At 38.3% G+C, this 27,005-nt stretch overlaps 2 long non-coding RNA genes across 5 annotated transcripts in view; one reads left to right on the top strand and one right to left on the bottom strand.

Moving 5' to 3' along the window:
* Positions 1–27,005, bottom strand: part of LOC123571912 (uncharacterized) — a 52,602-nt gene that overhangs the window by 20,112 nt on the left and 5,485 nt on the right. The gene's annotated exons all lie outside the window — the stretch shown is intronic.
* On the top strand, positions 1,629–26,997 carry LOC135969605 (uncharacterized). Its single transcript, XR_010584896.1, has 3 exons — positions 1,629–1,764; positions 24,411–24,607; positions 26,386–26,997. It is a non-coding gene; the product is annotated as an uncharacterized lncRNA (long non-coding RNA).

Below are 27,005 nucleotides of genomic sequence, written 5' to 3' on the forward strand. Positions count from 1 at the left end.
TTTGTTGGTCTTTCCCTTTTCTTATTTATGCCATGTAATACACTTATCTTTTCCTTTCCAGATATTTTCCCCATTAGGTTGCATTATTATAAACTTCGGGTTATATGGGCAGTCTGCTTTGTATTTTATGCTTTTTGAATCAGTGCATGCATTGAGTTCAATAAAATTACTTTCATACAACATAAATAACTAGACAACAAAAGATTAGTCAGAATAAATGAAAACTCAAATGGAATGTCAATGCCTCTAGCCCCTTCATCTTCTCCTGTGTTTTCATCCACTCCCTCAGGTTACTCTAAAGAGTACTCTAAATATGCCCTGGGCTTCTCGTGTTTCTAATGAAGCATTCTTCCACATGAGTTCCATTGTCACTTTAGTCAGGGTGTTCTGTTCAGAGAAGATTGCTTTGGACAATGCTTTATGTAAATTTTTATCTATCTTTTTGCAGCTCTCACCATATAAAAAATCTCATATTTACAGTTTGAGGGCATTACATCACCAATGGGACAAACAATAGGCAGAACCAAGGACACAGATATAATGTGAATATGCCAAGAGATTTGTAAATTTCTTTTTAAGAGAATATACAGTGTAGGGGAAGAAAAATAATTTTCTCTCTCTCTTTCATAGTTCTTAACTGGGACTCCTCCTAACAAAAGACAGATTAAAAAGAGGAAAAAAAATAGAAGTTAGTTAACATGTATTCCTCATGTATACATTGGGGAAAAACCACTGAAATGAGAAGTCTCAAGAATGTAGCTCAAAGAAGGCATTTTAAACTTCAGACGTAAATATCACCATATTCTGAAACAACGAAGGGTGTGGGGAAAGGCCCAGCTAAGGTAAGATGAGCAAGAGAGGTGAAAGGTAAGGTTTGTTATGCAGGTGCCTTCTCCATTGATTCTGGAGTCTCTAGTGATTTAGTCTTCCTTCTCTTCTTGGTGTAGAGAGGAAGATACCCTTACAAATGGACACTTACTTTACAGATATAAATTTCATTTACAAAAAGGTAACTTTAAAGAGCTATGCCTGTGTCTGCCTACTTTCTGAATGTAACCAGCTCAAAATAATCCTTAGGTGAAAAAGGCATATTTGGAGTGCGCCATTCAGATTATTCAGATCTACAGTCATAGTTTGGGGTGGTGGTGTGTTCTGAGCCTCATCAGCAGCTACTCATTAGTATATTAAAATTGTTGGTGTATTTTGAAACTTCAAGGATATAAACATTATGTAATACAAAAGCTAATAATTGATTGGGTAAACATTAGATATCTAACAAAATAATGCAAGTAGTAGGAAATAAAAGGATGCATTAGAGGTTTCTAAAGCATTCCAAAGAAAAAGTAGTTTTTTTCTTGTTCTTTGTTTACAGCTGTGTGAAAATGTTACAGGTAGTTAAGTATGAGCAGGACAGGAGAGGGCTCTCCCCCACCCACTAGAAATGTCAGCTGATGGTTCAGCAATTATCACATTGCCTCTCTAAAAATGATAGTTCGGCAGTGTCAGGGAAAGGCCATTTCCTGATGGTCCACACCTGTTAACATAAAAATGTTAATTGAATGCAGACCCCAGGGAGAAGCAACTTCCGGGGCATGCGTGTTAAGATATAATCTTCTGGGTCACACTCCACTGGAAAAGGGAAGAAAGCCTCAGATGTGCATGTGTATAATTACCTAAAGAAACTGAGCATGTTCAATTCCCAAAGGTAAGGAGAGCACCAAGCATGAGGAAAACCCACTCTAAGGGAAGAATCAGGGGAAAGAGGTAAGCCTATAAAGTCCTAGGATCAAGGTTAAAGGTCATTTTTGCTGTTTTCTTTTGCTCTCTTTTCTCTCCTGGACCTTCAAGTGCCTGCTTGGACCTCTTTAAAGCAAATTTTCCTACTCTAAAGTCTTTTAAAACAAACTTCCACTTCTGCTGTGAAACTTGCCTTGGTCTCTTTTTCTGCTTTATGCCCCTCAGTCAAATTCTTTCTTCTGAGGAGGCAAGGACTGAAGTTGCTGTGAACCCATATAGATTTGCCGCTGGTAACTCGGGGTAACTCAGATCTCTTCCACCGCTAACAAAAATAGATATCAAATAGAGATAAATAAAATATTGTTCTGATGCCCAGCTAAAGTTAAGGATTATAAATTTTTCATGGATCTGTTACCAACCATGAGTTCTTGGGCTTTCAGTGCAATAGAAATTGACATGAGGCCAAAAGAGTTCTCCCAGACAAGTCTTCATTGGAGCTTATGCTCGGGCATAAGGGAGACAGCCTGAGAGAGAATTCCCTGACTCACTCCTTGAAAAAAGCCAGTTGGGATATTAGGAGAAGCACAAGAATTTAAATCAGGGGTAGGGTATGCAGGTCAGCATTATCTGGTTGTGATGGCTGTCTTAAGCAATGGGTCACCTGGTGGTCTGGCCTGTGGCAACAAGGCTGCAAATCCATTATTTAGCACTTACGCCTGAGGTGAGACACTCTGCAACCTGGGTTTCATATTTTGGATTTCCTAAGGCCATTTCCTGGAATTCTCTAAATAAAAGACATGGTTAAACATTATGAAAGCACAGAAAGACAATACAGAATGGCTATTTTCTTTCTATGACTAAAGGCTTGAGTTAATGGTACAGTGTCAGGTAGTGGTATGGGTTTTGCAATCAGTGGGAATGCATGGAAGAATGCTCTAGTGGGGATGAACTGAAACAAAGCCCTGTTCCTACTCTGTCTCGGATCTAGATTAAAATTTGATCCGTATGGATTACTAGAGACTATTAGTATCCTGTAGGAAGGCATGGGAAATTGAATACATGAAATTTACTGAAGGTCAAAATAAAAAATTTTTAAAAGGTGGTAGTATGATCACCTTAGAGAGCAAAGAAGACAAGGTACAGAAACCAAATGGTAGTTGAAAATGATAAAATACATAGTGGTGTGTGTGACTACTATATTCTATATTCTTTGCAGCTCAGAAATCCTGCTAACTGAAGTCTCTAGACATTCAAATTCCGGGGACAAATGACTCGATAATGTTCATACATCCCACGTGTTTTTAGAAAGAAAAACACCCTTCCCACACTCTCCAAAGTCTTCCAACTCCAAATGCAATCAAGTGGCACACAATAGGGTGCTTATGTGGTGGTTAGCCCTTCCTCAAAAGAACCTGGCATAAGTCTCAGTAGGAGACAGGATATCAGAATAAATAGGTCATTGTTCCATTCCATTAGGGCAATTCTGGTGTTCCTGTTGCTTGACAAAGACACAAGTGCCAGGAAGTGAGGTTGATTGTTTCCTAGGACTCACATTTTAAAGTGCTCCTCAGTTGCTTCTTTTCAGAGCGCTTCCTTTGGTAGAAGCCCAGCTGGAAAAAAGGTCTGGAGAACAATGCTATGGAGAGAGAGTCTTTTTCTTTTATTCTATTTCTCCTGTTAACCATATGTTATCAATTACTTAGCAGCTCCATTTGCAAAGCATTTTTAAAATAGAAAAGTGAACAGGCAGCATCCTATCTGGCTTGAGGAAAATCTTGTCTGTAAAAGTGGAGTGAGAAAGTCTTGCCATCAACATGATAGACCTGTAGAAGTCAGACCAGTGTTGGTGATACTCTTTTCATAGTCATGAGGGCACATTTTAACCAGTCTTCCATGTGCCATTTAATCTAAGAAACAACTGGATTTAGAAATTTTGGAAAAGAGCCTGTAATTAGTTTGCCAGCGCTGCCATAACATAGAACCATAGACTGGGGGGCTTAAACAGCTGTACGTTATTTTCTTAACCATTCTGAAGGCTAGAAGTCCAAAATCAAGGTGCCAATAGGATCGTTTTCTTCCAAGGCTTCTCTCTTTCGCTTGCAGAGGTCCACCTTACTGGGTCTTCATGTAGTCTTCCCTTTCTGTGTGTCTCTGACCTTCTCTTCTTATAAGGACACCTGTCATATTCCATTAGGGCCCACCCATATTGGTGCAGAATTTTGCTCCTTAATTTAGCTAAAACCGGGTTCTTGTCACACAACCAGAAAAATTTAGGCACGTGGACATACTGAAGGGTAAGTAGAGCAGAATTTTACTGGGCATAAAGGGGAAAACAAACAAACAAAAAACACAGCAAAGCAAGATGGAGTCCTGCTGACAGGCCTCCCACCTCACAGATTGAAACTCACACCACCACAAGGGAGCTCCTCCCGCTGGCTGTGGCTCCACCCCTGACCGTGGCTTCACCCACTGACCGTGGCTCCACCCTGTTCCCGCAGTGCACATGTAGGCATGCTCAGATAAAGCCCTGGCAGATTTCCTCATCTGTACAAAAAAATCTGATGTAAATACTTGCAGGGTGGGTTGGTGATTCTCCAGGGACCCCTTTTTAGCTGCCTAGGCATTTGACTGTCTCCTATGACTTCGTTTTACCTTAATTACTCTTTAAAGGCCCTATCTCCAAATATATTCCTCTTCTAAGGTTTCTAGGGGTTAGAGCTTCGACACAGGAATTTTAGGGGAACACAGCTGGGATCATAACAATGTGTTTTTTCACTTCTTACTTGCAGAAACTCCCTTTTTAGCTCATGATTGGACAACTATGTCACAAAAATATATCTGGTTTATAAATGTCACTTGTGCTGCTGATGGCCCACTTCATATAACAGAAAAGGGTTTTGACTGCTCAGGTTAATGTGGAAGTCACAGGTTTTTCTTTTCCTGAGCTCTGGGCTCAGAAATGGAGCTTCTCCTAGTTTCCTCAGAATTGAGGGGCAGACTACACTGGGGAAGTCTCTGTCATGTGCTGGTGAGGATTGACAATTTTAATATTGAATATTGATACAGTGGTCACTATCAGTTGAAAAATGATGAGATTCATAGATTTGGAAAGGAGAGCTTTATTTCTCATAAAGGGTTGCTAGTCCACAGGCTGGTCATCCTGCAGAGAAGCACAGCTTCTGGCAGAAGGTAAGAGCCCGCACTCGGAGGGAGGGATAAAGGGAACAGAAATTTACGCTGAGTGGGTTGGCTAAGTATACGTACTTAACACGCTGTCGGAGGAGCCATGAATATTTTATAAAAGAGGAACATGAACACGAGCAGTTGCACTTCATGCCTCTTCATGGGTTCCATGTTCAAAAAATGGCACCGTCAGCATGATACATTGGTGGAGCTTTTGGCCTTCTGATACGAAAAAGTGAAGCAGAGGATATGAAAACCCTCACTGTCCCTTTTCCATAAGCCAGCCAAAACTAGTCTGGGGATGGTGGTCAGTTTTTAGTAAGAGGTTCATTGTGAAACAGGTGAGCCTTCAAGCTGAAACTGCCAAGAGGGAGGTCTGGTCATGGCCTCAGATGATTGTCTAAAGGCAATAAAAGAATAAGTGATTCATGACCGAGCGTGGTGGCTCACACCTGTAATCCCAGCACTTTGGGAGGCCAACATGGGTGAATCACCTGAGGTCAGGAGTTTGAGGCCAACCTGAAGAATATGGCGAAACCCCGTCTCTACTAAAAATACAAAAACTAGCAGGGCGTGGTGGCGGGCCCTGTAATCCCAGCTACTCGGGAGACTGAGACATGAGAATAGCTTGAACCCAGGAGGCGAAGGTTGCAGTGAGCTGAGATCACACCATTGCACTACAGCCTGGGCAACAGAGTGAGACTCCAGCTCAAAAAAAAAAAAAAAAAAAAAAAAAAAGAAAAGTGATTTGTTTCTTGTCTTCTAGAGCTGGTTTCTGCCTACTTCTTAGGAAAGAATTCTGGTTAAAGGTTAATAAGGAAGGGGAATACTGAGGTGTGTCTAATTTCCCATCCAGTCATGGCAAGGAATCAGAATGTTTCTCTGCAGTGCCTTGGCCAAGAAGGAGGCTTTTTAGTCAGTTGAAGTGCTTAGGATCTTATTTTTATTTCTAGCACATAATTTGTGGACTAAAGTATTATGTGGACTTTACTTTTTTGACAATTGTTTTCCACTTCCCTCGTCCTGTGTAACTTTTCCATTTTCATCTTTCTGTCATTGGTAATTAAAAAAGAAAGTTGAAGTATGCTTTTGTCTTTTATTGTGTCACCTCAAAGAGTTTGTAAAAGTGTGTGAGCTCTAAATAAGGCACTAGCTTTTATCGATATTTATTTCTCTATTGATATTGTTTATCAAAACATATCTTTATGTCAATTGTTATTATTGTTGTTGTCTCCCCAAAACTAAAAGATCTTTTCCTATGTACATGTAAAATGTTAAGTTAATTTTTCATTTAAGAATTTTATTGAAAACATTTAATTATATAAATTTGAAAAGTATTCAGAATATAGTCAACTGAAAATAGAACATGACAGCAACAAGGTGGCTGAGGTAAAATACCTCTGAGATTTGAGGTGGATTTTAGGTGGGTTAGGTGGAACTCACGTAAAATAAAGAGTGAGCCTTTTTCTTTTATAAAAATATGCAGTTTTCTCTATCCCAAGGTTCAACTTAGTCGCTGGAGACGTCACTTTTTATTATCAGAATGAGAATGAGTAATGCAAGCAGCACCTGGAAGCAAAACAGTAATGTAGCTAAGCCCTGAGTAGAGAAATGTGGACGAGTTCTTTCCAATCACTTGTTGAAATGTGGCGATTGCTCTAAAATAAAAATGTGTGAACTGAGTAAAAATTAATGCCATCTCAGGGAAAGCACATTCTACTCTTTAAAACCCTTTAAAGATGCAATCGTTTTCCACTCAAAACTGTTTGGTGAGAATTTGCAGGATGTCCCCACCCAATTCTCAGTCATAGGGAGGTCACTCAGGTGTTTGATTTCCATTCGAGGTGGAAACACTGAAACAGAAAAAGAACGTAATTTCCTCATCTATGAGCCAGCAAGCTCATTGAAAAGATTATGGTAGCTTTGTGGACGATACTTACTTCAGTCATAGATGGGGTTGACACAATTTTTTATTGCATTACAGCAGTAGACAGATTAAATAATAACTAAATCTAGGGTTATGTAAGTCTTCCTTCCATTTTACCTATTTTCCAGAAAGTTCTCCTATGAAAGAGTCAGCTTTGTCCTTCTACTCTTGTGTCTCCTTTTATAAAATCATAACACTTTTGTTTGATCCAATACCCTGGACACCTAAGGATTGTACACGTAAATAAACAAAATTGGAATTATATTATATATATATATTTGATCTTACTAATATTATATTGTAAGGATATTCCACAGTTTCTAAATGAATTTTTCCAATCCTATCCTAACCTGATTGATTAATTAATTGGTTGATTTTACAAAACTTAGTATTTTAGAGCAGGTTTAAGTTCTCAGCAAAATTGGGAGGAAGGTACATAGATTTGCCATATACCCTCTGCTCCTGCCCCACATGCGTAAATTTATTTTTTCTTATAAACTTGTGACGTTTATCTTTAGACTTAAAAATGTCTTTAGAAGAGGGCACTGTTTCTTGACATTTTGTGCTTTTTTTGTGTGTGTGGCTATCTTTTACTGTGTTAATTTATCACGTAAGTGATTAGAAGAAAAGAGTTTCAGAAATGAGACATGGGATAAGTATATTTTGAAGGATGGGAGAGTAGTGAAGGTACAGGGTGTAGCAGGTCAGATCGGGTGGGTCGTCTACCTAGTGAAGAACACCTTTGAACAATAATTAATGTCATTTGTGGAAAAAGAAAATCCCCAACACTTTTCTTTGTTTTGAAGATAATCAGAAACCTATTCAATTTAAAACTTGTAATGTCCCATATGGTAGTTGCTAGCCCCATGTGGCTATTCAAATACACACTTAAATTTAAATCAATGAAAACTGAAACAGATTAAAAATCTAGTTCCTCAGTTGCAGTAGCCACATTTCAAGTGCTCAGTAGCCACATGTGGGTCGCGATTACCACACTGCATAGTGCAGATAGGGGACATTTTCATCGTAAACGCTGGTACTGTGAGGAATGGGAAAAACTTCATGAACATGTAAATAAGTGCTAAGAGGAGCTGGCCAGGCACTGAAAACAACCTATAACTACCTCAAATGTGATCTTGGCCAAGGCCTGAGACTTTATGAGATGTGAACTCTTCTTGCCCTCCAGGATGCTAAGGATTGAGCACAACACAAACAGACTTTCCCAAATTAGTCATTTCCTTTTCCATCAATATCGAGCTCAACGCTGAAGCCTCCTGGCAGTGAGATTGTGCTGTGACGACCTTTTATTTAACAAGACACTCTTTGGTACTTTTTTAATGAGGTGTTAACTCTATCTGCCCATTCTCAAATTACATTCTTTAGCAAATCTCTGCCAAATTTTACCAAATATATTAAATAGGTATATTTCTTATATTCTCCAGGGGAAATTTCTTTCCACCAAACTCTAAACATCATTTGGATTAGCATTTAGTGTATTACCATATCACAGGATTTTAATTTTAATACTGAAGTCTTTCAACTATGGGCTTAAGGTCAATAGAGAATAGTTTATAGGATCCATGAGTCTTGTTTTGTTTTCTTTTGCTGTTTTAGAATATTTTTAATTTTCATAATGTGACAACCTTTAATATTATATCTTAAATTGAATCTCACTTTTACTTCCATTTTTATGCTCAGTATTAGTGATTAAAAACACCGTTTAAATTCATTTGTCCTGGCACCCAAAAGTAGGACATTTTGACTCTTATTATAATTGCATATATGAGAGATGAAATCATCTGTTGGTTTTTAATGTCTTTAAGTTAAAATAATCTCCATATGGTTGAATTAGCCATGATCTCCAAACACATAAAATCCATATGGCTGAAATTATATATACAAGGCTTTAGATAAAATGGAGAGTTGTGTAAATTTTACCATCAACCACATGTAAATTAGCAAGGATGAATGGTTTCCCCAGAGTGCCTAAAATCAAATGGCCAATAACAAAGACGTTGGTAATCAAGATTTGACTTTAAAAATAAAAACAAAAACAAGTGTAATTTGTTAGCACTTACTCTGCGCTAGATAGTGTATTATGTGCTTCATATAGTCTACCCGAATTAGGAGTTGACAAACTTTTTCTCTCAAAAGCCAGATACAGAATACTGTATTTGAGACTTTGCAGGCCATACGATCTTTGTAAAATTATTCGGCTCTGCTGTTGTGGCACTGAAGCAGCCAGAGATGATATTGAATGAATGGTTGTGACTATATTTCAATGAAACTTTGTTTACAAAAATGAGCAGTGGATCTGATTTGGCCTTTGGGCTGCAGGTCCTTTGATCTAAGTTAACCGTCATAAATAACTGAGGGCTATATATTGAGGACATGCCTCCACCATTGAAGACTGCTGCTAACAGAAAGGAGATAATTTTAAAAATCTCTCTAACACCTGGACAGAGGGTCTGCCCCTGCAAAGGACTTCCACAGTCCTCAGGGCTGCTCCTTGTCCTGGTTCCATTTCAAGCTCTGAATGTAGGCCAAAGGCTCTAGTACAGGACCGTAGATTGTGGAGTCATCAGGCCTCTGCTTCTACTTGGATTTAGAACCCTGTACTACCTAAGTAAAAAACCATGTCTCAATCAAATTATTTATAATTTGACATGACACTCCTATCTCCATTTTAATCCCCATAATAATGTGGGTCTCTTTGGCCAGCTCTTTCTTAGATATCTTCCCAGGTCTTCTTCCCTGCCCTCCAGATCTCCTCCTCAGGATTTTTGTTGTAACCTGTGGGATCTCATTCCATTATAAATACACCCTCTGTCTTCACAGACTCTCCATGGAATTCTTTTTCCACTTGTTCTGTCTGTACTATGCTTCCTCTTTCCATCTCAACCTGTGTGAAGATAAGAGAGTAACCCCTGCCCTCAGCCCCTGGAGTGGCCACACAAGTCCATTATCCTAGAGCCTGTGGGGTGGTGCACTTACCAGCTGCATGCTCTCATCCGTTTAGGCCACAACAAGAAAGGGGAAAGTAGATCCATGCTACCTCATTCGCTTTCTTGTTTTTAACTACCTGCTCTAGAGGTGACTCGCAAGTCTGTATCTCTAGCGGGAATTTATCTCCTGAGTTTCTCAAATTCAAATATAGTTGTTTAGATATAATTTCCACTGGGTTGTCCCACAGTATCTTCTTTTTTCTTTTGAGACGGAGTCCCGCTCTATCGTCCGGGCTGGAGTGCAGTGGCTCGATAGCTCGGCTCACTGCAAGCTCTGCCTCCCAGGTTCACACCATTCTCCTGCCTCAGCCTCCCGAGTAGCCAGGATTACAGGCACCCGCCACCAAGCCAGGCTAATTTGTTGTATTTTTTAGTAGAGATGGGATTTCACCGTGTTAGCCAGGATGGTGTGGATCTCCTCACTTCGTGATCAGCCTGCCTCGGCCTCCCAAAGTGCTGGGATTACAGGCGTGAGCCACAGCACCTGGTCCAGTATTTTAAGCTTAATATGCTTAAAGGTTAATTTATTCGTGATCTTCCTTACCAAGTAGCTTTTTCTTACGTTGTTGAATGAAATGTCCTCTATCCTTTCACCAAAAACAGAAACCTGCGATACTCCTTTACTGGTCCTTTTTCATGAAGCTGGTGACCCAGTCTTATAAGATACAGCTTTCTGACATCTTCACTAGCTATTTGCACATGGTGAAGACTCCTACTTGTCCCCTAGAATTGCCTTTCCCCCTTTCACTTAATAGTTGAGCATTTTTAATGACATGGCCACTTAAAATAAGCAACACATTTTCCAGATTCACTTGCATCTAAAGTAACCATCTAACTAAGCTCCAACAAGGACAAGTCAGCTCAAGTCTCTTGAGTAAGTTCTAGGAGCTGTTCTTAAGGGAAGGCTGTATAACCTCCTTTTGTTTTTTCCTTTCCTAATCCTGGAACGGAAACATAATGACTAGCTTTTGAGTAGCCACCCTTGAATTTGAAGTGAATCTACATTTTTGAGGATGAAGAAGCAACCAGAATACAGGATTCATGGATCAATGTGAGAATTTGCCTTACTAGTCATGTAAATGTATCTCATTTACATGGGAAACGGAAAAATCCCCCAAAACCTATGCGTGCATGCACAGACACACACATGCACCACACAACACACACTTCTATCTTGTTTAAGCCGCTGAGTGTGTGTGTGTTTCTCTCATTCATCTCAACAGTGCTTTATCCACAGAATAATCCTTGCAAAAGCCAAATCTGAGCACTTAACACTTCTTACTACATTATAACCTTCCAGTGACTCTTGTTTGTCTTGAGGATAAAGTTCCACTTCCTCAGCAAAGCACACAAGGCTTGCTTATTCTGAACTTGGCTACGATGTAATGGGATCTTCCATTATGGATGGAGCTAGTAGCAATTATCGTAAGAATGGCTATTCTTGGCCTGTACCTCATATCAAATTTCCTAATAAGGAATACAGGTAAATCTGTGTCTCAGGACATCATCCAGAAAGGAGTTTAACACTTAATATTTATTAAAATTTTATTTTCTAGATCTAAGAGCTCTTTATAGATCAACCTATTTAATCCTCAAAACAATTCTGTGAGATAGGTAGTGTTATCATTCTTACTTTATAGAAAGAGAGACTGAGGCACAGAAAGACTAAGTCAAATATCCTAGTACTGACTGCTTGATAAACATTAGGGCTGGAGTTTAACCCCTAACAATCTAATGCTAGAACCTGCTTAACTAATATGCTATATGTTACCAGCTGTCTCTATAGAAAGCTAATTCTAACTGGTGAGTGATGATATCTCATTGTGATTTTGATTTGCATTTCTCTGAGGGCAAGTGATGATGAGCATTTTTTTGTGTGTCTGTTGGCTGCATAAATGTCTTCTTTTGAGAAGTGTTTGTTCATATCCTTCACCCACTTTTTGATAGAGTTGTTTGATTTCTTTCTTGTAAGTTTGTTTAAGTTCTTTGTGGATTCTGGATATTAGCCCTTTGTCAGATGGGTAGATTGCAAAAATTTTCTCCCATTCTGTAGGTTGCCTGTTCACTCTGATGGTAGTTTCTTTTGCTGTGTAGAAGCTCTTTAGTTTAATTATATCTCATTTGTCAATTTTGGCTTTTGTCGCCATTGCTTTTGGTGTTTTAGACATGAAGTCCTTGCCCATGCATATGTCCTGAATGGTATTGCCTAGGTTTTCTTCTAGGGTTTTTATGGTATTAGGTCTAACATTTAAGTCTCTAATCCATCTTGAATTAATTTTCATATAAGGCGTAAGGAAGGGATCCAGTTTCAGCTTTCTACATATGGCTAGTCAGTTTTCCCAGCACCATTTATTAAATACGGAATCCTTTCCCCATTTCTTGTTTTTGTCAGGTTTGTCAAAGATCAGATGGTTGTAGATGTGTGGTATTATTTCTGAGGGCTCTGTTCTGTTCCATTGGTCTATACCCAAAGGATTATAAATCATGTTGCTATAAAGACACATGCACACGTATGTTTATTGTGGCACTATTCACAATAGCAAAGACTTGGAACCAATGTAAATGTCCATCAATGATAGACTGGATTAAGAAAATGTGGCACATATACACCATGGAATACTATGCAGCCATAAAAAGGATGAGTTCATGTCCTTTGTAGGGACATGGATGAAGCTGGAAACCATCATTCTGAACAAAATATCGCAAGGACAGAAAACCAAACACTGCATGTTCTCACTTATAGGTGGGAATTGAACAATGAGAACACTTGGACACAGGGTGGGGAATCTTACACACTGGGACCTGTCGTGGGTTGTGGGGAGGGGGGGAGGGATAGCATTAGGAGAAATACCTAGTGTAAATGGCGAGTTAATGGGTGCAGCACACCAACATGGCACATGTGTACCTATGTAACAAACCTGCATGTTGTGCACATGTACCCTACAACTTGAAGTATTATAATAATAATAATAATAATAATAAAAGAAGGTTAAAAAAAAAGAAAAAAAAGAAAGCTAATTCTAACAGCCCAAAGATTTTCCAGGGCTCTTCTATGTTTCCTTTCCATATCTGTTATCAGAAGCAGAGGCCTGTGCTGTTTCCATCTTTCCCAGGATTATTTCAGTAAAAGGAATGGAGGGCTTTTTTATGATTCACTTATTCATGCTTAAGTTATTAGAAGTGTGAGCTCATTTCTGGTTGACTCAGATACTTTATATAGTCATAGGCAACATCTAACACTTATTCTAATACACTCTTACAGTTAATACATACTAAGAAATACAAACTCATCTGTAATGTAATAACTTCAAACTTCTAAATATTTTAAATGTAACCTTACTTTTCCCAACGTGAACTAAATCATGATGACATTTATCAGGAATTTTTTCATCCTATAGCAAAGTATAATGCATGACTGGGTGAAAAGAGGGAATTTGCACTGTGTAATTGTCCAAAGGGCTAGAGAGATTTAAATGAAATCTGGGGGTTCTGTAATTTTTATATTACTTTTATGCTTGTGCATGCATAAGCGAGGAAGATTGTATGAAAAGAAAAGAGAATTAAAATTGCGGGACATTTTCTGAATTCCTTCCTCAATAGTTCTTTGGAAATGCACAAGCCCTATTATTTTCTCCTATGTTCACTGATATGCCAAGTCACAGAATGTTGTTAGACCGGTTATTGGTGTCAAAAGTTGAAATCCTTTCCAACTAATTGCTTACAACATTGCTAGAATTTCTTCACACAGTGCCGTGCAAAAGCATATATAATACACTGGCAGGGGCTACTTCTTGGCTGTTAAGGTATTTCACTGATGGACTGAACTTGTTGAATGTCTGGTACGTGTTAATAATTGGAATACAGTTGACTATTTATGCCCAGGCTTGTCCCAGAAAGGATTTAAAAAACCATTTAATGAAATACATATGAAATAGCAAATAAATGGTTTTAAAAAAAGGACTCAGGAAAGTTCAGTGAAAGTAAAAGTGAGTCAGGACACAAAAATCACACAATGAAGTCACGCATATTTTCTAGAGGTGTGCCAAAAACTTGACTCTGAGTTTCTGCTAGCCAGTGAGAAGAAGGAAACACTAAAGGTGAGTGAGTCACACTACTTATAGTGTTAAATCTATCTAGTTGCTCAAGAGATGAACAATTCTATCTGATTATGAGATCAGAATTTTCTCCCAAGTCTTTACAGACAAGACATCATGTATTGTCATACACATAATCTCAACAGTAAACGCAGACACAAGTTGTTCAGTGAAGTTTATATAATACACCTCAGTATTGGCTCCGGGCATCTCACGAAAGTGCAATTAAATAAAAAAAGACCTGTTGAGGCTAATGTGAAGAGCTGTGAGCCCATGACTCCTGGATGATTTGACTCAAACTAGGGAGATTTAGAGAACTCGTAATAGTAGTTCTTGAACATTTATATCCATAAAAATATCCCAAAACATAAAGAATGGGTTGCTGTGCTTCTTCCTCAGTGATTCAGGTTTAGTCCATCTGGAGAGAGACCCACAGATATCTATTTTCAATTATTAGCCCTCTTTCCTTGAAGTGACTCCAATGTAGAAGGTAGGCAGACCACAATGGAAAAACCAGAGATTAAAAGCAACAAGTAGCATTATTTGATATCAATTAATGAACTATTAGAGGATACCAGCAAGAAATGATCATTTTAATTTGAGGTTAATTGATCTGTAACAAGTTTTGGGGGTAGTGTTAACACAAACTTGTTGAGCTACCCTGCTAGAGAGGATGCTCTACTGGAAAATAATTTTTCCTTTTCTCCACAAAGTGAAAATACCCACTGCATCAAACAATGGATGGGGATAGGAAATCACTCATAATTGTTGAGTGGAGACTTCCTGAAGGTGCCATTTCTTGGATTTGTGGTTGTGGGAAGAGATCTTATTAGAATTATGTTTTTGGGATGTTGGACACTTTTCAGAAAATTGTGACCCTGTGTAGTGAGTGTTATGATATGGTCTCCACATTCCCGCTTCAGTGCTTAGGCATTTGATCACTCAGCTGCCAGGAGTCTTTTCTTCTGATGGTTCTTCGCAGGAATTGTCCTCCTTACCAAGGCTATATGCTTGAGGCAGCTAGCACCCCATGACCCACTGGTTCTGAGAGACAAGACCTGGATATCTCTGAAGGGCCATTTTGTATTACAGCTTCTCTTGAGATTAGCTGAAGTCTTTGTAGGACCTGCATCACAGTTTGGCTTCTTCTTCCTCCCAATCCTTTGTTCCTTTCCCCTTACAGATGTACATCCCCAGAGGATTCTCCCTCGACTTCCTGCTCACAACCATCTCAGAGTCCACGTCCTAGAGAATCTGACCTGAGACGTGGATACAAATCTCCTGATCTTCACCTCACTGACGCTACCTATGTTCCTTTGCAATTTGATTTTAATTATTCACCCACCTTTCCTTTCTGTATCTGTCTTTTATTTTCTTCAGTTCTGTTCTTGATATTTAAGGGCTTCTTAGTGTGGACACCTTTTTACTTCCTCACTGACTTTTTTTTTTTTTTTTTTTTTGAGACAGAGTCTCACTGTGTTGCCTAGGTTGGAGTGCAGTGGAGCGATCTCAACTTGCTGCAACCTTCAACTTCCAGGTTCAAGGGATTCTCCTACCTCAACCTCCTGAGTGGCTGGGATTACAGACATGTGCCACCATGCCTGGCTATATATTTTTGGTAGAAAATTCAAAAAATATATATATTTTAAATTTTTGGTAGAAAAAATTATTTTTATTTTTTTTATTTTTGGTAGAGACAGGGTTTTGCCATGTTGGTCAGGCTGGTCTCGAAGTCCTGACCTCAGGTGATCCACCCATCTCAGCCTCCCAAAGTGCTGGGATTACAGGTATGAGCCACCACTGCGCCTGGCCTCTTCCTCACTGATCTTAAAGGATTTATTTGCTCTGTACTTTGTTATCTCTTTTTGTGATTCTGACCCAAAACAGGTCTGCTAAGCCTTAAAGATGAGGCATATGAGGTAGTTGTTAAGCAAACACATGTGCAAATGTGTGCAGGAGTGTGTGCAGGCACATATGCACACATGCATATACACAGAATACAGAGGTTTTTGTAATCCAATGCATTTGAGAAATATGACTTAAATGTGTAAGGTACTGCAGGAGTTCTCAGAGTCTGTAAAATGCTAGTGTGAATTGTGACTCTCCAAATTACACATTATAGAACCCTCCATTTTTCCTTTTTTATTGATGTAAAATTTACACAACATAGTTAACCATTTTAAGGTGTACAACTCAGTGGCATTTATTACATTTACAATGCTGCATAACCACCCCTCCACCTAGTTCCACAACATTTTCATCACCTCAAAAGGGAACTCTGTATCCATTAAGTCTTTACTTCCCATTGCACCTCCCTCAAGCCTGTGCAACCATTAATCTGCTGTCTTTATAGATTTACCTAATCTCAATATTTTATACAAAGGGAATCATTTAACATAACATATGACCTTTTGTGTCTGAATTCTTTCACTTAGCATAATTTTTTTTTGTGGTTCAGTCATGTTGTAGCGTGTATCAGTAGTTCATTCCTTTTTACGGCTGAGTGATATTCTATTGTATGAACATACCGCATTTGATATCCATTCATTTGTTGTTAGATGTAGGCAGTTAATGGATACCTTTTGGCTATTTTGAATAATGGTGTTATGAACATTTGTGTATATGTTTTGTTTGAATACCAATTTTCATTTCTTTTTGGTATGTACCTAGGGGTAGAATTATTGGATTAGATGATATTTCCATGTTTAATTTTTTGAGGAACCAAAACACTTTTTAAGTATATTGATACTAGCATACTGAGGAATAATATATTTTGAAAAGTGTTGTGTTTGAATTCACTTTACAATACTAATGTTAATTATGGGTTAATAAAGTTTAAACCTTTAGAACTGATGGTTTCAGAAAACTTTCACCAACAGCCTTGAATTTGCAATAATAAAACTTTAAAGTTGAGATCTAAAAAGGAGAGATATTTTTGAAAAGAAATATCTTTTAGCATTCCTGCTCATATCATGCCATGCCAAGAACTTTTTTCTATGTTTCCTAATACTTTTCCATTAAGGAATAAAAGCAAGTTTGATGGTCACTTGAGGACAATGTGAATAACATCTGTATCATAAATACTTGTTGATTCTCTACTGAAAATCAAGTGACTGTTCTGATGTGAATGATTCAGCCTGGAAGTAAAGTTACAAAAACAAAATAGAAATTAAAAAAATAAAAAATTTAATTTAAATTTACCAATTTAGAAACTATTTTTAAAAAAATCGAATTCTTATTCCAGAAAGAATTTATTGAAGAGGAAAAACAATTTTGGCTTTATATTGTTTCTGCAGTGTTTAGACATTGATAGAAGAATGTACCCTTCAGTCTTTGGGGGTCTTTTAGGGGAGTAAAATGTAAACATTGCTATGATGCACAAAAATCAGCTCTAATAGCATTTGTGTTTATTTGAAAAATTTTATCTTATAGATAATATGTAACAGATTACATATGTATAAGTAATATATTGTATATCACATACACTATTTTCAATTTTTACATATATTTGGATATAATACATATATTTTATATTGAATATGTATTTCAAGTCTTAAAAATATTTTTGCTCATTTATAGGCCAATTGTAAGTAATTTTTTAAATTTAAAATGCTACAACAAAACTGTTTAATTACATATTGATAGTAGCATTATATACTTTATAAAACCTGGTTTCTGGAAAGATCACATCAAATATCTCACAATGACAGCAGACTGGGCAAATATGAAAGGCTCCTTATTTTACTTTGAATAGATAGAAATTCTGGCCGGGCATGGTGGATCACGCCTATAATTCTAGCACTTTTGGGAGGCTGAGGCGGGCAGATCACCTGAGGTTGGGAGTTTGAGACCAGCCTGACCAACATGGAGAAACTCCGTCTCTACTGAAAATACAAAATTAGCCGGGCGTGGTGGCACACCACTGTAATCCCAGCTACTCGGGAGGTTGAGGCAGGAGAATGGCTTGAACTTGGGAGGTGGAGGTTGGGGTGAGCTGAGATCATACCACTGCACTCCAGCCTGGGCAACAAGACAGCAAGAACAAAACTCCGTCTCAAAACAAGAAACGCTAAATAAGTATTTTCCGTGTATGTGTGTTTGTGTATGTAATATTTCAACTACGTAATCAAAACAAAGAATGGGAAATCTCCAGATACTGAAACTGAAGAGAGAACTCAGAGGTAGAGTGTGAGAGATAGAGTTGAAGAATTGCAGCCCATATGCATATATAGGATGCTTTTCCAATACCTTCATAGGGACAGGAGTGAATGCACTGTAATTAGGAAGTAATTTTGAAAGTACCAATGAACTCAGATTAGAAAAATCTGCCCATAAACCAAGGACATAGCCTGAAAGTGGTTCAACTTCTATTGTCTATGGATGAAAAAACAGGTACTTATGAGTAACTGGGACTCAACAGTGTTACAAGGCACTCATTTGTGATTCCTTCATTCATATAACCTTTGCTTTACAGATATTTGTTATATAGTAAACTAACATTTATAGATATTTTGTATTGGGAGATTTATTCCAAAATATTTTAGTCTGTTACTGCACTTTAGAATCAGTGAAAATAGCAAATATTAATGAATCAACTTTCCTGTTAAAAGACAAAGATTCTCACATTGTAGTAAACGCATGCAATTTGTTATGAATTAACTCTATATATCAACATGGATAGTTTTTCCCATCATATTATTAGAAATCAGTGAATTATTGCTATGTGTATCAACATTAACCAATCTCTAAAATAAAATGTTGAAAAGAAAAAGCAGAAATGATGAAGAATGCATCCTGCGTGATTTCATTTCTATAAAGTGCAAATGCCCCAAGCAGAAGTAATTAATGTATTTGTAGAAATTCAGTCATATGTGATACAAGTTTTAAGAAAATTGGGATAATTTTTAGTATAAAAGTCAGGATCATAGTTACATCCAGGGAAAGGAATGAGATAGCACATATATCCTTTATAAAGGATTGTCAAATTGTGGGCACATGGGCCGCCATGTCATTGATTTTCTTTAACTTTACTAATGTATTATTTTATGGGAAATACAAACTATTTTTCTCTATACTCACACTCACTGTTCAGTACTTCACTCTGACACTAGATGTGTGGAATTTTTTTTTTCCCTACACATCAACTCTCCAGCCGACACCAACTGGCTGTCCTACAATTCCATTCAATTCTCACACTAACAGGCATTAGCACAGACCCTCACAGGCTAAGGGCTCAGTCCTACAAGATCGCCCTCCACTTCAGATGCTAGTTGCAAGTAGTAGGTTTTCAGTTTACCCATACTTCTGCTCTCACTTAGCTACAAATTGGAGGTTCTCTTTACCTCCTTGAGTTCTATCGTTTGCTAGAACAGCTCATGAAATTCAGGGAAATACTTACTTCTGCTTGCAGGTTGATCATAAGCATTATTATACAGGATGCAGATGAACAGTCAGATGAAGTACACAGTGCAAAGCATGCGGGAAGGGAGGGGGAGCTTCCATGCCCTCTCCGGGCACAGCTCCTTCCCAGTGTCTCCATGTGTTCAGCAGCCCAGAAGCTCTCCAAACTCTGTCCTTTGGGTTTTTATGGAGGCTCTTTATGTAGACACAGTTAATTACATCATTGACTGTTGGTTCTCACCTTAACTTTCAGTCCCTCTTATCTCCCCAGAGTTTGGGGAGTGGGTAGAGCTATGATTCCAACCTGCATTCACAGGGTTGATCCCCAACCCTCCCAACCAGCCCCCGTGCTGAGGCTGTCCAGGAGCCTCCAGCCACCAGTCACCTCATTAGAAATTTATCGTCTCCGAGAATCAAAGGTTTCTAGGAGCTGTGTGCTAGACAACAGAAATGAAGCCCCAAATATATGTTTCTTATTATATATCACAGTATCAGAAGTATATATAATATACAATCTGAGTTTTAAAAAGTGAATAAAAAAAGAAAATTTTAGATTGATACATATAATATGATGTCATTTATGTAAATTTTAATAGCACAGCAATTTACTTCATATTGTGATTGGGTAAATAGATACGTAAGAAAAATATTTAAAAATACACTGCAAAGGTAAATGCTAAATTCATGATAGTAGTTGCTTCATAAATGGAAGTTTGGAAATGAAATGTGAAAGGGGGTTGGAAAAGGACTTTAATGGTATCAGTAATGTTTTAAATTCCTTTAAGTTGAAAAAAATGGAAAAACAATATTATCAAAAGTTCTTGTATGGTGAAATAATGACAACCACTCAAAACAGTTTCATTACCGTGGAGTTATTTCTTTTCATGACAATATAGAAAGCAGTTGAACCATCAAGCTACATATCAAGGTTAAATTTTCAGTGATATATCAGATTCCATATTGTCGATGTAGCCCACCTCTAAAGAAAGACAATAGGAAAAGAAACTTGTGTGGGGGAAAAGACTGCGTGTCTAGTGGACACCAAATCCATACCGTGAAACCTCATGGTGTGATCGAAACTATTTCATGACTTTCTAATGAAATTTATTTTCACTTTCAATTGGATTTAGTGGCTTAAATACATCCATACATATGCAAAGTGTGCATATATGTACATTATATGTTTACATAGCCTATATGTAATATGACCAGAGCTGATAAATTATAATCAATATTTATATAGAAGCTGGGCATGGTGGTACGTGTCTGTAATTCCAGTTGCTCAGGAAAAAGGAGGATGGCTAGAACCCAGGAATTTGAGACCAGCCTGGGTAGCATAGCAAGACCCTGTTCCTTTAAAAAATGTTACATATCTATATAAATCTGTAACTGCCTACGTATACATATGTGTGTGTGTGTGTGTGTGTGTGTGTGTATTTGACATTTTATAGGTAGAAAATCAGAGCAGGCACTTAGCCAGCATCCATTCCAATGAACAGATGAGCAATCCATGGACGGACACTGTGCATTATCTGGGTAATAAGCCAGCTGTGTCTACCCACCCCCTGAGCTGGCCCTCTGAGGGAGGGCCTGAGCTAAGCCCATGCTCACATTCCTATGGGACCAGGGACTTTCTCCTCTGCCAGCGTGGAATGCCATGTCCCATTGACCCTAAGGGCTCCAGGTGCAAGGCAGCCAACATTCCCAGACAGCAGCTGCCATCCGAAATCCAGAATGGTTGGCTTTAAGCAGCCTATGTGTTCTCTATGGACCAAACTATGTACAGGTCTCCACATGCAAGTGGAAGAGAGCTTTGTACTGAAATTTACTTGTGTAAATTTTCCCCATAAAGGCTATTCCTTAACCTATGCTGTGGGTAAGGTGGCATGCATCCTGAATTCTGGAATATAATATATAGAGATCTGAATGGGACTCAATATGCATAATATAGAGAGACATTGAAAGAGAGAGTACACATATACTATAAATATGACCATGTATTTATAGCTTGTCAGAAACAGGGAAATAAGGAAAGCAAAAAAAAAATTAGTATGAGCCGTAAGTTTCAAAGGGTAATAAAATCTTGTTCTTTGATGATCATGATAGAGCAGCCTTAGTGACCCAGCCATTTTGCCCCTTGGAAGTGTTTCCATTTGCGGTCTGTACTTTACTGCCCCTGCCATTCTCATCACTTCCTGATTTTACTGTGACTACTTCTGCTTCTCTATGTGGACCTCAAGCTCAGAACTCCTGGAAAAAGGACCAATTAATCCCCACCCAATTAAAATCTGATCGCACAGTATTATTTCACCTCATCAGTGACGTGATCTCTAGCTTAAATAACTACTATTAGAATAAAATAAGGTCAATTATGGCAATTTTCATAAAAGAGTAAAAGACTAATTTTCTAGTCAAACCAATGGGTGTGGCAGGCCCTTTGATTTTTATGAGTTCTGATCTAGTAGAACCAATGTGAGTTAGGATGCCATATTATCTGAACCAGGACTCATTTGAGAGTGAACAAGGTGATATTTTAATAATTAGGACAAGTACTAAGCCAATACTGTCCTAGGCAAATCAGGATGTATGTCATCTTAATTAGAGCAAAATATTGATGAATAAGAAATTAAGATTCAAGCCTTAATACTACCATGAACCAGTGGTGTTCCAGGAGTTAGCCATATTTTCTCTATAAGTTGCATTTTCCTGTCTATAAATGTGGATGTAATGGTTTCCTCTAATATTCCATGGTTCTAGCATTTTTCTGCCTCTTGATAATTATTTGTTCAACATCTGGCCTCCCTGTTGGTGGCATGAGGGCAAGATTCTGATTGTCTTTTCATCCACATGTCTTTGTATCTATCACAGTGTTTGGCATATAGTGGTCACTCAATTGCCCTTTATTGAGTGAGAAGATACAGGGATTCACCTAAAAGACTTAGGTAATGCCAATACACTATCTGTCTTATCAGAATATTCTGGAGAAAGTTGTTCCACTATTGTCTTGCTAATATTGACAGCAGTAGTGTATTTGATATTTATGCCACCCAGCCAATGTTTGGAAGAGTTATTTTCTCTAGATGTATGATGTTAGTTCTCAGGTTGTTGTAAATGTTGAGATCATTAATTTACATATTTTAGCTTCACACATATTGCTCGTTTGATGCAAGTTAGAAGAGAAAAAAAAAAAAAAAACAATGTTTACCAGGGATATTGAATCTTATAGACACATTTATTTAACTTATTCATCAAGTCATCACATGCTTATATAGTGCCTACTATGTGCCAGGTACTCTTTTAGGCATTGAGGATACATAGGTAATACAAAAAGAGACATAGGCCCTACTAACTTAGATTTATGGAAGCTGGGGTGAAAAATAGTAAACTAAGAGGAATTGATACATATAATTTTTGTAGTAATAATTAATGTTTTCAATAAAAATGTAGCAAATAGACAACGAAAAGTCTGGGGGAGTGAGGAAAGGGACCTTTCTTGAAGAAGTAACATTTGAGCCAAAACTTGAGCGATGTTAAAAATTAAGCTGTGTAAAGAACTGCAGGAAGAGCATTCCAGGGAGAGGAATAACATGTGCAAAGGCACTGAAGTGGGAAGTGCTTGGATGTTCAGGGGATCCAAAGAAAATGAATGTATTTGCAGTAGAGCAAGCAAAGCACAGAATATTAGGTGGTAAGAGCAGAGAAGAAGACAGGAACCAGATTGTGTAGAACTTTGGAGGCCCTGATATGGTATTTAAATTTTATTCTAAGAGGAATCACATAATCTGATTTAAACTGTAAAAAGATAGCTTTGTTGGGTGGGAAGAGAAGAGAGATAAGAGAAGCAGGGAAGCAAGTTAGCAGGTGATTGCAACAATCCATGTAAGAAATAATAAAGATTATGAGAAGCAATTGGCTTTGAAATGTATTGGGAAGGTGGAGCAGAGAGTTTGCTAATGGATTGGATGTGGGATATTAGAGAAATAGATGAATCAAGGATGATTGTTAGGATTTTATCTTAAAAAACTGGAAGAATGATGATGCCACTTGCTGAGGTGGGAGGGATGTGGGTGGAGTAGGTTTGGGGATAGCAGCAAGGCAAGAGTCCGGCCTGGACATGGCTATTAGATATTTAAGTAGAGGTGTTGTTAGCTGTTGGTTGTACCAGTATAGATTTTACAGCAAAGATTAGGACTAGTGCTATAATTTTGGGAGTAGTCAGCCTAGAGATGAGAGTTAAAGGATGGATTGTATAAAATTGTTAGGAATATGAGTAAGAGAGGAGGTAAAGACTGAGTTCTGAGATTTGAGACTGATACCACAAAGAGAAGGACCTAATGGAGAATTCTGGGAAGGGGTTAGGAAGAATCACAGCAGAGCATGTCGTCCTGGTCACCAAGGGGAGAAAAATGCATTTTAATAAGGAAGAATGGGGTTGAGGTGTGTCTAATCCTGTTGATAATTTTACTGAACTCCATCACTTTTAACTTAAGTTCAAAACTGAAGAGATGGTACTTCTAAGGGTAAACTTAACTGTGCAAATAAGTCTGAGAGTAATTTTTCTCATGTCTGAGATAAGAGAAGAAGCATGGTACATTTTTCTCCATCAGCTTTAATATTTAAGGAGACATTACTTTCAGTTATAACAAATGAGCAAATGGTAGGAAGATGTAGGTTGTTTGGTAGAGTTTACAAATGCTAAGCTAACACTTAAACAGATTTTTTAATTGCATGCCATCATCTGAGTACGTGCAAAGCGTATTACATTACAAATTCTTTAATTTATAATTGATTTTTAAGGGACTTTGTTTTCTCTTCTAGTGTCCTACTTAGAGTAATAGGAAAAACTGGTCTTCTCTGGGAGAGAGGAAGTGTGATGTTCCTAATTTGGCTTCTTTTCTTCAGGCTTACGTGATTCTGTGTTTACTTTGGAGCTCTCTGAATGGAAAATTCAAGGGTCAGTGCCTGTCACTTGACCTGAGGGAAATGGCAGGTTTACTGTGTTTTTCTTTCTGTTTTTCACAGAAAGGAAAAGATGACAGTATATTTTTGCCTCCCTGTCTTCAGTTTCAGGTTTTAGGATGACCAGTGAAATGATCAGTACTTCAGAACCCTCCAAGGTGATGGGTCATTCAAGCTCCAGAAACATCAAGGCCTCAACAGTTTGGACATAACTTTAGGCAACACATATAAGACCCACATGTCTCCACTGATACGACTGGGGATCTCATCAAGAAACTACTCAACAAAGCCAGATACTGGAGGTATCGTATCCAGTGCCAAAGGCAGAAATATTCCAACAGGGAAGGAAAATCAAGCTCTAAAGGGGTTCCGTCTGTCCTCCCATTCTTGTCATGAGCATTGCACCTAGGACTGAGCAAACATATTTCTCTTTGTCCTATTTCTGCTCAGTTGTGGGATTTCGAGCATGCCTCACGATCCCTCCGAGTTCTAAGCACTGAGTGGCCATATTTCTCTTTGTCCTATTTCAGCGCAGTTGTGGGATTTTGAGCATGCCTTGCAATCCCTCTGAGACCCAATCACTACATTTTGTAACCCTGGGTTTCTGGTGCTTGCCCTGCCCTTCTTACATAGTGCATAAGGGTCAGAGTCAAGTGAGATAATGTATGGGACTGTTTTTGTAAATTAAAAGTTACTGCAAGAATACACGATGCTAGTTTTTATCATATCTTTGATCCTGGATATCTCAAAGTATTTTATAAAACAATCCCTGTTGTTTTGTTACATTTTGTTCCTTAAGCTTCCCAGGGTTTGGTTATCTTTTCTCCAATGTTGATCCTTCGCTTGTGTCCCTTTTTCATCACCATTCAGTAAGACCCCTCTGTACCCCTCACCCCCAACAAAATACCTTGGAGGCAACTTAAACCATTCCTTCACCCTGCCTGAAATGAAGACAAAGTCCTGACAATTCTAACTTTATAAAATCCCCGAGTTCTTTCCCCTGCATAGGCCATCTTTATTGGTACTCTCCCCAGGTCAACAGCCTCTTCCATGCCCATTGATATATTCTAACTGTCGTTATTGCCATAGCTTCTTATTCTCCCATCCATTCTTCATGCAGCTAGTTTGTACTGATCCTTAAAAACAAAACAGAGCAACAACCCCGGAAATGTTCGTATCATTCCCCAATTAAAAACCAAAATGGTTCCTCAACAGTAGTACTATAAAATAAACCTCGATGTGATTTTAAGGTTTTTCCATCATCAGGCTTCTCCTGGAATCTTCATGCACAGACTGCCCTTTCCAGTTCTTGTCTGCATATTTCCAGACAGGTTAAACTTCTTGCACTGCCTTGACCAGTCAGTAAGCTTCCACCCACCCCTTCTCACACTGCCTTCACGTCCCATAGCCTTGATTATCAGGCTTCTCACCTTTCAAATTCCTCTGTTATGACTTTACAAATTCAGCCTTGATCTCCACCTTGGCCCTTCACCCAGCCAGAATTAACAGTCCTGCTTTCATGCTTTTGCTTGCTACCCAGCTTAGCTTCTTATCTCAATCCCTGAAACATTCTTCAGTAGGTGTTTACGCAACTGTCTCCTTCTTCCTGACTATGAGCTCCTTCAATGTACAAGTTTTGTCTTATTAATTGCTTTACTAGAGTAAGTGTACATTAAGTTACATGCCTAGAACCTTATAACTACTCAACAGGAAGGAAGGAAGGAGAGAGAGAGAGAGGGAAGGAAGGAAGGAAGGAAGAAAAGAGAGAGAGAGGGAATGAAGGAAGGAAGAAAGGAAGGAAGCAAGGAGAGAGAGAGGAAAGGAAGGGAAGGAAGGAGGGAAGAAAGGAGGAAGGGAGGGAAGAATTGTGTATATCAATTTATTTAAAATATTTATGCTGCAAGTTACATGTGCTGTTAATATATAAATAGATGATACGTACCCACCAATCAAACTTTTGTTGAAAACATTTCTTTACCCACATTTTTTCAAAAACAGACAATATTTTTAAGTAGCCCTTGATAAAAGGTGTCAGTTTTTGTAATTTCTGTGCTTTTGCCTAACCTTGAACCTCTACCAGTCTTCTGAAGGTGGCAGCTGTTAATACCGAACTTGATGAGGAAGATGCCAGAATCTCAGCTGGAGTTCACAAAACCCTAGCCAGCCCTAACTCAGAAGGGCCTGCACACCCTTTAATCCAGCAAAATTAACTCAAGAGCATGTGGGACCTGAAATCCAATCTCTGCATATTATTGCGGGTGCTTCAAGCAAAGAAAAGAACCTGATTTCACATTTGAGATGCATTTTAAACCAAAGTTCTGTTCTGGTACCTCCACAAGGAAGCATCAGTCAGACCAAAGAAAGTTTACATCCAGGGATTTGTCTTCTGGAGTGGATCTCACTGACCTACAAGAATTGATTTTGCCCATGTCTTCGCAACACCTTGTTAGTGGTATCAAATCAGAAGATTGAAGTGAGCCATAGTGACAGTATGGACACCACAGAAATCGACATACATATCAAGGCTTTTTCTTTATTTCTGGAGAGCCAGTTCAAAAGTACAACGCTTTTATATCTTCCCTCTTTTGCTCCCCACTCCCTCCCATTCCTGTTCCCAGTCCATACTTGAATAACTGTGTTGCAAATAAAATCAGTTCAGAAAACTTGTGTCTCCACAGGAAGATTTATTTGTTCATTTAC

Source organism: Macaca fascicularis, chromosome 2 (assembly GCF_037993035.2).
Source record: "Macaca fascicularis isolate 582-1 chromosome 2, T2T-MFA8v1.1".
NCBI classification, from domain to species: Eukaryota; Metazoa; Chordata; class Mammalia; order Primates; family Cercopithecidae; genus Macaca; species Macaca fascicularis.